General features: G+C 35.0%; 1 pseudogene across 1 annotated transcript; it reads right to left on the bottom strand.

The window, feature by feature from the left end:
- Positions 1-5664: 5664 nt before the first annotated feature.
- LOC149556715 (F-box protein GID2 pseudogene) lies at positions 5665-6656 on the bottom strand (annotated as a pseudogene). Its single transcript, XR_016364757.1, has one exon. The product of XR_016364757.1 is annotated as an F-box protein GID2 pseudogene (transcript).
- Between the last annotated feature and the right edge of the window lie 2444 nt (positions 6657-9100).

Genomic DNA, 9100 nt, shown 5'->3' with positions numbered 1-9100 from the left:
ATTGGTTATGAATAGATTTCATGATGATATTCAATTTAACCAACATAATATTTGGTGTTCTTCACTTTTTTAGTCTCATGGGATTCCACTTTCTAAGGTCCTAGGGATTTTTCCTTTGCATTTCTATGAATACGACATCCACATACCTAAGGATCTATTTTCCTAAGATACTATGAATCTCCATCAATGGGATGATCTATAGGTCTAATTCAATATTTCTCATCCAGATTGATAGATTTTTGACATTGTGGTCTCAGTATTGCCTTTGAATATGCTTCATGAATTTGGTATTCAATCTATCAATACTTGGTGGAAGGACTAGAAATGGTATCCTTGTACTCCTCTTTACAATTACAAACCTAAAATGGGTTGCCACTAGTTGGTTTCTCATTTTCCTATGGCCTTTATCCTAAACCAGCAATTGCATTTGCAGGCTTCACAAAAAGCCCAGAGATAAAGATTCCTTATAATCTCGCATGTTATTGTGAAACCCAATGTGGCTCATTTTTTTGGGTGTATTCTTTTTTGAGGCTTTCCCTTAGGATTTACACTTTGGAATCTAGGTGTGTTAGATCCTCATGCCCTTTCTATGGATAACCTCAATCTTTTAACCATGCTTTTTATCTTTGCAAAAGAGATCAATAATATTGAAACTAGATTCATGATTCTCTTTGACCTTTTAGGTCAATTATCTTAGCATATGGTTTTGTTGAGAGGTTCTCCTTGGCTTCCCTTAAAATTATTGTAGATATGACATGCTTTCAGGATAGAAATCCTCTTTACTCTTTGGAAGTATAGAAATGTTATTATATTCAATCAAAACTTTCTTGATATTAATGTCTTAATGTACATTACAACATGTTTATGTAATAATGTTATCCCCTAGATTCGTGTGCAAGCTAATAAAGTGGCCCACTTACTTTCACATTAGGGTGATTCCCCTTATACAGTTACCATAGTGTCACTAGAAATTTCTTCCTCCAGTAATAGGATTGTGTCCCATGGGAGGCCTTGAGACCATAATTCCTCCACCTGCACTCTTAGACACTATGCTCCTATGACCCTTTCTATTCCTTTGATGAGGAAAGAAACTTATACATGTCTTTCTTGGTTTCCCCACCTTGAGGTGGTTCTGCCTTAGGTTAGCCTTCTATTATCCTTTATTTCACCACTCATCATGGCTCTAGCTTGCTAGATACTCGTGGATATTCCTTATGACACATTTCTTCCAAGTGGCTTCCAAGGTTGTCTCTTGAATTTATCCTAGAAAAGGATGATGAAGTAGACAAAGATGATGAGGGATGGTCCATTCCAAATCAAACTCCTGGCTTCACTGATGTAAGGGGAAGAAAGGATAATCTTGACCCTCCTCCAATTGACACTGCTTTGGCCACTGTGGGAAGATTTCTCTATGGGCTATACCAAAGTTATTTTTGATGAATACTTGATATTGCTACTATTGTTCGAACTTATCTCATGTGAAATTTCATGGGATGATCTTGTATCCCCCAACTTTTTTTGTGTCTATAGGTATTTTAAATTATACTATTAATAGAAATGACACTATTTGTAAAATAAATTTAAAAAGTATGTATATGTATAATAATATGTATCTCAAGTATAAATATAAAATATGTTTGTTGTGTGTAACTATCATACATTCATATTGACTATGGATCATAAAGTGTGGTCTAAAGTGTTAATATAACAAATATTTATACAATTGAATCCATAAACAATTTGCAATAATCTCATGCATTGTGGAAATATACTGAATCAAAATAAAATATATTTAGCATAAAATTGACCCCAGCTTTATTTCACATTGAAATGTATATGATTAGATGAACTAAAAAGTAATTTTTTTTTTTAAAGAGTTTGAATAGATTTGATTTTCTTTGTCATATTTTCCTCTATTAAGCCCCATTTGTAAATGTGTTTATATCTCCTCTACATCATCATCCAAACTCGGTGCTAACTCTCTGAAATATATTAGTCTCACACACGGATGTAGAGAAAACCACTCTACATGAACATTTATAATCCTTGCACCTCCTAGATCTATAACCATATTCCATGAAATTAGAACTAGTTCCTAAAACATTTCTCTCTCCTCATCAAAAGATAGATTAGGACCCCACTCTCTCCTCTCCCTCATATTCCATTCAAACTCACTTGAATTCATAGACATCCCTTGTCTTTACCAAACTATCTTTGTGATCAATCAAGAAATTTACATCTCACAATAACACAGGGCACCTCCCTATCAACCCCCCTAGTTTTTACACATAAGGTAGAGTCTCTACATCCTCCTCCTTGTCCTCATAGTCTAGATATGGTATCTATATTATCAAGTCTACTTGATCAAATACATATCTTCATTTCTCCATTTTTCCTAACTTGGGCATAGATGTAATATGTGCGCACATGTGTATATATGATTATCCATCTCCCTTGAACATAACAGGAAATGGTTGTGTCATTGGTATATGCTCTCATGCCCATACATGTAACAATGTCACTCTAGTTGAAAGTTTACATCCTCCATGATATACTACCTAATGTAGATCATGGTACAAAGGATCTATCAAATATGGATGAGTATTGCACAAACCATCATCTCTAGATTCCTCCCCCAATTTGAATATAATTCTCGTGATTATCCTTCTACTGATCATACTACACCAAGTCTCCTATGATTAGTATCTTCAATGTCTTGTACACACCCTCTAGTGTCACTATCATCTCAATAGTTGATAATTGAAATAAGTAATGCTTACTATACCATCACTCAACTAATGCATAAAATAAATCCAAGTTTTCCCTAATAATGGATATTTGTACAACACACCGCATACATGTTGTTCCTAGTGTTTCCATATCGACACATGACAACTCTTGTATCATCGTTTATGGTGGATAAATCACACCCTCAAAAATAATACGGAGGCATAATCTTACAATCAATTCAATCAATCATGTCAATTGTGATCAATATTCACATCAAACCCAACCCTAAACTCTTACCATCAAACCTAAATCTATCAAATCTAGCCCTATACCATTTTAACCAACCCTAAACTACTTAAAACCACCCTAAACTATTTTGGCCCATCATAAACCATTAGTTGCAAATATGTCCTAAACAATGTTACAAACTATCAGTTGGCTCATATATTCTATCAACTATTCTTCTTAGCACATCAACTATCAACTAGCTTGATTAGATTTATCAAATCTTGACTAGGGTTTTAGGATTTGATCTATTAGTGAAAGAAAACCACATAACCTCCCCATTTATCTATCATACATATACACACATAAAACAATGCATAGCTGGAGCATGCACTAGATTAGTTTTAGATAAACACAACTCTAACTATAAAAAATATAGTTGCAAGGTCCTAAAATACAACTTCTTCTCACAAAAATATAGGTCTATCCTTCTTGCATATTAGTGATTATGCTATAACCACCACCCTCAATAGCAACAAGAATCGTGTAAATTGAGATGTTCAAAATATACTTGTTGGCTCCTCATGGTCATTGGTCTCACAAACTATCACATGCTTGAATCAATGTGACTCCACTGAATCCCATGATATTCTACTTGCTACTTCTCATCTCTTCACTTCCCAAGCTCCTTACTCCTAAAGCATTAACGAACAAAGGAACCAAAAGATCCCTTCTCACACCTATTTATAGTGATGGTAAACCCTAGTGGGTGATATAAACCCTAGTGGGCGATGTAAACCCTGATTTCTTATAGTGGACCATCATGCTCCCCATGGATATTTGTAGCCCATTCTAGGCCATTCTGACCCAATTTTGATTCTACCTACCTTTAACCTGAACATGTCCCTTTCCTTTTTTTTAAGTGGCTGTATAAAATATTTTAAGTATTTTTTCTCGTGTAATCCCTCAAGGGGACATAACCAATACCATACTAAATCATTTTGGGGCATGTATCAACAAGTATATATTTTTATTTGAAACAATGCAACAAGTTGTGTTATCCCATAAAGGGACAAAATATAAACACTTGAAAAATGTCCTCATGAAGATGGTGGTGGATGGAAAGTGGTGATCATTTTAGATGGGGATGATATCTTTATGTACTTTACTAAGAAACATAATTTGAATTCTTTGACACGAAAAATAATAAACATTGACCTGTTGAAAGTGAAACACATAGGTTCAACTATAAAAAGTTAAAAGATAAAAGATCTCTTATAAAATTAACCCAAATTCGATTTCGCATTGAAACCTATTCAAATACATGCATACATAAACTAAATAAAAATTTATTTGAAAAGATATTAGACATATCAAACTAGAAATCTTATATCAAACAAAAAGCCCAATGTTGAAAACCATTCACTAGCACAAAATACACACAACATTTGTAAAAATAATATAAAACAAATAACAACAAAAAGAGAAAGCATATAGAGAAGTTATTGTTTGCCTTAGATGTTGCAATCTAATTATAATGGGAGTGACACACAACGAAGCATACCTATTTTGAAATATTAAATCTCTAGTGCGGTAACAATCTCTCCCTTAAATCTAAAGATTCGTTACGTGTCTTATCCACCGTTTATCCAAAAATGACAAGGCGTAATTAGCACGGTGAATTGCCAGCCAATTAGCGTGTAGTGAATAACATTAACTCTTACTAACACCCCCCATTTTAACAACACTAAAATTTGTTTCTTTCTCCCAAAAGCATTCCACTTGAACGCAAGACTTCCTGGGCATCGAGAATAAGTTAAGCAAGACTTTGTCTTTACGTCCAAATTCCACGCTTGTGCTATTTCATCACAATGCTATTTTGTTTTATCCCTTTAAAAAAAACATATTATGCCCCTACAAACAAACATGCTTTCAATCCCTGTAATTTGCAAGATCCGCACCGTAATAGAACTTCTATGAAATTGATCCACGACGCCAACTCAAATCCACAAAAAACGAAACAAACGTCCAGATCTGTGTATGTCATCAACAGAAAACAAGCATCGATGAAAAGCGACCCTGCAATGTGGGTATGCATTCATAGTTCATCATACTGACAGAGACAAAAACACAAAAAATGCATCAAATTTGATTTGGGCTAACATTAAATTTGATATGATACATAGAGAAATTGGCATCAACAGTAAACATTAATGATTACAGTGAAAAGTGATCTTCAATGTGGGTATGCATGCATTCCTAGTTCATCGTAGTTACAGAAACAGAAATCCAGAAAAACGCATCAATTTTGATTTGGGTTTCATTAAATCTCATATGGTATAAAGAAAAACTGGCATTGCGCATCACATTTGATTCAGGTTACACTAAATTTCATACGATATAAAGAGAAACTGGTCAAATTTGATTTGGGTTTCATTAAATTTCATATGATATAAAGAGAAACTGGCATCAACAGCAAACAAAAGGCATTGCAATGAAAAGCTACCCTGCAATGTGGGTAGGCATGTATTGCCCGATCATCACATACTCACACGAACAGAAATACAGAAAAATGCATCAAATTCCATGTGGGTTACATTAAATTTCATATGGGTTACATTATATTTGACATCATATCAAGTGAAATTAGCGAAAAATGCATCAAATTTCATATGGGTTACATTAAATTTGACATCATACAAAGAGAAATTAGCTAAAAAATGGCGTCAAGTTTGATTTGGGTTACATTAAATTTGAAATGATATAAAGAGAAATTGGCATCAGAGCCCCTACAAGACAAACTCGCACAAGTGAAGCGCAGTGCAGAGTTTGGGTCATAGCCGCTCGGCCACATCAAAATTCCGAAACTGCCCCCAAAAAACTCACAATGCCCCGGCGGCGGAACGCGGCGGAGAAGAGGGCGGAGGCGGAGGCGGCGGAGGGAGAGCGGTTTTGTGCAATGGGAAAGAGGCGGAGCAAGATGGAGAAAAGTGGTATTTGTTGGAGCAGAGGAACTTCAAGGAATTGGGGGTTCCTGAACGGCGCCCTAATCTCTCATAGCAATCTATGGAAAAGAGGGAAAGCGAGAGATTGAAATGATCTCTGGTGAAAGAAGAAGAAGTAGAAGAAGAATCACATTTGATGTTGGATTTGAGGAGGGGGCGGAGGCAGTGGATGTACAGGCGGCGGAATCCTCCCAATGCTCGAACAACGGAGGTGATTTGGGGGCCCATGGAATGCCAATGCCTTGTGCAAATGCCCTCCCACAGCGCCTCTTCTTCCGCCGTTCGCTTCCATCGCCTGCTCACACAGGCCGCCATGGCCAGAGACTTCGAGTCCAGGTGCTTCAACACTTCAAACAGCATGTCGCCGTCCATTACCGCCATTGATGCTGCTCTCTTCTCTCTCATGCACTCTCTTCCCATTAACTCTCCCCTGTTCTTGCACTTCCTCTTTCAAATCCCCTGTTCTTGATCTTCCCCTAACTCTTCCTGTGTGTGTTTGTGGGCATAAGAAGATGTTTGCAAATATGGATCCAAAAAGAGCATCCTAAATATGAAGGAGGGGGCAGGGAGTCGTGATGGCGATGGTATAATAGTACTAGAAGGAGGTAGAGTAGCTGTGTAGGAGGAATCCGGGGAGGAAGAAGCCGAGGGGAAACGGATAAAAGAGGCGCACCAAGGCACAATTAACAAGAAGAATATACATACATACTTGTTTTGTTTTTGCTTAGGACATGCCAAATCCAAGACACGACAAACACAATCCACTAGGAAGCTTTGGCGTCCCCTCTCGCACTGCCTGCGCCTTACCGCGTAAATTTTACGTTTTTTGATTTGGGCTTTCTAAATTTGACGCCCTGCCCCTTATTTCAAAATATATGTTCACTATTTTGATGCTTTATTTCATTATTGTGATATTGTTTTCATATTAAAGTAGTCAAAATAAGGGCGTACGGGCGTTGGTCCTTAAGAACAAGATAACAATAGATAATTATCTATATCATAATTAGCAGAGTCACAACCCCAACAATTAATATCAAAGACACATTCCCATAGAACCTATTTAACTAGCTACAACACTTATCAAACTTAACAATAAAAAATTCATAGCAGTATGAAACATAAGAAGATTAAACCTAATTCTACTATCAAAGTTTTTGAAATAAAAAAAGGCCACACAGGGCCAGTCTAGAGTTTTCATAGTTGGGCCATCCTAGCAATCCACAACATAACAAACAAGACATAGTTAAAAAAATGCTTGATTTTTAGCCTTGTCCATCCCTGACATAATTTGTATTTCCTTATCGTGATGTTGTTAGTAGGATTCAAGTGTATAGTTTTTGAGTCAAATTCAGTGACCTATTTTTCATGTTTAATGATTCATTTTAATGTTGTTTTTTCAAGGTAAAGGTAACTGCTTCTGATACAAAGTTATGAATCGATGACATCATAAACGAGGGACTTTGTTTTCAACATGAGAACTCAACATTAACACCCCAATAGAGTTTTGAGTCCTTAGAGGCAAGAACCACACAATTATGATTTTGCTATCATGATTCAACTCTATAGTTTTTGAATCAAAGTCGTGGACCTACTATGAATTGGTGGCAGTTTAATTATGATATATACCTATCAAGCAACTCTTTGTTTTAATTATTTTATAAGGTACTTGTGGTTTTGTTTGAAGCTATGAATTGTTGAGGTCACAAACAAGGTACGTCCTCAACATGAAAAACTTGGTAACAATGCTCCAATAGGGTTTGAACCTTGATAGCAAGAACCACACAATTATGATATTGCTATCAAGATTCAAATGTGTAGTTTTTGAGTCAAATCCATTGAGTTGTATCACACCTTTGAATTTGATCTGTGCAAGTGTGGATCAACTCTCTATCAAAACTTAAATGTTCATTTTCAAAATGTTGCAAATTTATGTCCAATTTTTAGTACAATAGTGTAAACATAGCATCTTGTAAAACTATAAAAAGATATTAATTATAGCACATATAATGAGAAGAAATAATATGTTGTCAATATTACTCCTACATAAGGATATGAAAAGTAAACCTTGATTGTACAAGATAAAATATCACTACACAGATAAGTCTTAGATCTCATCATACACTTGTTAGTCAAATATCTTATGTCTAAGACCATTTTTTAATGATTTGTTTATGTGTAGGGGATTTATTAGTGTTTACACTAATATTATTCTGTAATGAAATTTATTATTTGTTATTATGAATCACTTGAATGTAATTATGAGATTGATCTTGCACTTGTAGATTTGATCTATGCGAGTGTGAATTTAGCCTCTTTAAAACCTTAAATGCTTGCATTCAATGTGTCTTGAATTTATGTGCATTGTTTTGGAAAACAAATCTTCATTATAGAGTTGGCAGTCTAGATACATGATAGGGATTATTACTCCCTTTTATGTTAGCCTCTATAAGGATCCCGAGTCAATGACTAGAGAACGGTTGCAAATAATAAGAAAACATGTACTGAATGCTCTAGGCAATGATGCAAGAAAGATGAAGTCAAGATGTAGAGAATTTAATGCTAAAAAATTTAACCTTAATACTCTTATGAGAAGGATCTTAATCTAATATATCAATTTCATTTGAATCATATAACTTGTGAACTTCTTTAATTAATTAAATTTCATCTTTATATCATACGACAATCTTTGTAAACTTTGTACTTGATATATATATAAAATGGTAGGGTTCTTTATAGACCCCATTATCCTTGTACTCTTTAAGAAAGAATTTCTTTAAATATCTTTGAAGTACTTGCATTTTCTTTTGGAACCCATGTAGTACTAGTATATCTAAAAGTGATGATAGAATCATCAACTCACACTTTTTTTATAGCATTTTGGAGGATATGAATATAATTATTTTCACTTTGGTACATATGAAGGATGCAAGTTCTTACTCCACTTATAGGGGAGATAAAATAATAACTTTCTTTATTGTGCTTGGAAAGCGTTAAAAGGCGACAAAGAGGATTTCATTTACTCCTATTTTTCTATCCAACTTTCCTTGGTTCTTACATTATAAATATATTTGGTAAATTTAATTAATTACCTACTTGTGTTCATAGGGGGCTCATGTGGGATATTGCTTACCTCTTTTAGT

Source organism: Cupressus sempervirens, chromosome 5 (assembly GCF_028749045.1).
Source record: "Cupressus sempervirens isolate cs-2001-9-10 chromosome 5, ASM2874904v1, whole genome shotgun sequence".
Taxonomy (NCBI): Eukaryota; Viridiplantae; Streptophyta; class Pinopsida; order Cupressales; family Cupressaceae; genus Cupressus; species Cupressus sempervirens.
The sequence above is the reverse complement of the archived record's forward strand: the minus strand, read 5'-3'. Positions and strand labels throughout refer to the sequence as shown.